At 41.0% G+C, this 2149-nt stretch overlaps 1 non-coding gene across 1 annotated transcript; it reads left to right on the top strand.

Moving 5' to 3' along the window:
* Window positions 507-579, top strand: TRNAW-CCA. Its single transcript has one exon. It is a non-coding gene; the product is annotated as a tRNA-Trp (tRNA).

Genomic DNA, 2149 nt, shown 5'->3' with positions numbered 1-2149 from the left:
TGTTTGTTTGTTTAGCAAATGTTTATTTAAGACCTACTCTGTGCTAGCTGCTGTTCTAGGTCCCTGCTGTATAGTAATGGGCAATGCATACTTGGCTCCTGACCTCGTGACCTCAGTCCTGCAAGAGAGATAACCAGTATGTAATGCAGTGCGAGCATTTTCTGTGAATTTCATAGAAGACCACAACAGACTACACATGAGGGACATATAACCCAGTCTAGAGCAATCAGGGAGGACTTCCTGGAGGAAACATGGTCATACTGAGACCAGATGAGCAGATAAGAGGTAGAAGTCTTGGAAAAATGTTCTAGGCGAAGGAATGGAGTGAACAGGAGCCCAGAGGTCAGAGAGACAGCATGGCAAATTTGGGAAACTGAAAGAAATCCAGTATGGCCTTGAACATAGAGAATAAAGAGGAAAAGATGAATGATGAAACTGGACAAGTGAGTGGAGACTTTTAAAATCACATACATAGATTAAACTGTATCCTAAGTTATCTAAGGGCTTCCCTGGTGGCTCAGAGGTTAAAGCGTCTGCCCCCAATGCGGGAGACCCGGGTTCGATCCCTCGGCCAGGGAAGATCCCCTGGAGAAGGAAATGGCAATCCACTCCAGTATTCTTGCCTGGAGAATCCCATGGATGGAGAAGCCTAGTAGGTTACAGTCCACGGGGTCGCAAAGAGTCGGACTCAACTGAGCGACTTCACCTCACCTAAGTTATCTAATGTCATGTGAGGCTTCCCACAAACACCTAATTTGTGTCTCTTTGCTGCTGATGAAACAGTGTATTCAAATTCAGCCCCCACCCGCTCACACTTTATTTTTTAGGATTGATTCCCAGCTGCTTTAGTATTGATTTAAAATGTTTATAATTATAGACAGTCAATGACATTATCAAGCTTTCAGTGTTTGAGTTCAGATTAAAACCCACCCATTGCTGACTTGTTGGATGAGGTCTATTTGACCGTCTTTCTTACTTCCCACCTTTGTTGTACCATCTCTGGAAAGCCTCCTTCTGTGCTTTCTGCTTCGGTGCTCCAGATGTTGAACAATAGTTCACTTCAGTTATTCTTGGGAGGACATAATGAATGTTAAGAAGAGTGAAGAACATTTTGAATATGATATAATTTAATTACCTATTAAGGATTTTCCAACTGCAAGGATGGCAAAATGCTGCTTCTTTTCCCCAAAGCTTCTCACCCTAGACCCATTTCCTTTTCTAGAGATTATTAAACAAGAAATAGCTGTGATATGTGTGGAAGTGTAGGGTGCAGAGCTGCCCAGAATAAACATGATAACTCAGATGACATTTTGAGTCCTGCCTGAATCTCAAAACTATGATTTTATAGATGTATCTTGTTTGTGCCAAAGAATGTTCAAACTACCATACAACTATGCTCATTTCACATGCTGGCAAGGCAATGCTCAAAATCCTTCAAGCTAGACTTCAGCAGTATGTGAACTGAGAAATTCCAGATGTGCAAGCTGGATTTAGAGAAGGTAGAGGAACCAGAGATTAAAATGCCAACATTCATAGAGAAAACAAGGGAATTCCAGAAAAACACCTACTTCTGCTTCATTGACTAAGCTAAAGCCTTTGACTGTGTGGATGACAACAAACTGTGAAAATTCTTAAAGAGATGGGAATACCAGACCACCTTACCTGCCTCCTGAGAAACCTGTATGCAGATCAAGAAGCAACAGTTAGAACTGGACATGAAACAAAGAACTGATTCCAAATTGACGAAGGGGTATGTAAAGACTGTATGTTGTCACCCTGCTTATTTAACTCCTTTGCAGAGTTAAATCATGCAAAATGCTGGCTGGATGAAGTACAAGCTGAAATCAAGATTGCCAAGAAAAATATCAATAACCTCAGATATGCAGATGACACCATCCAATGGCAGAAAGTGAAGAGGAAATAGTCTCCTGATTAAGATGAAAGAGACAAAACTTAACATTCAAAATATGAAAATCGTGGCATCCAATCCCATCACTTCATGGCAAAGAGAAGGAGAAAAAGTGGAAACTGTAACAGATTAAAATATTTTCTTGGGCTCCAAAATCACTAAGGAAGGTGACTGCAGCCATGAAATTAAGAGACTCTTCCTCCTTGCAAGGAATGCTATGACAAACCTAGATAGCACATT

The sequence above is a fragment of the Capra hircus genome, chromosome 27 (assembly GCF_001704415.2).
Source record: "Capra hircus breed San Clemente chromosome 27, ASM170441v1, whole genome shotgun sequence".
NCBI lineage: Eukaryota > Metazoa > Chordata > Mammalia > Artiodactyla > Bovidae > Capra > Capra hircus.
The sequence above is the reverse complement of the archived record's forward strand: the minus strand, read 5'-3'. Positions and strand labels throughout refer to the sequence as shown.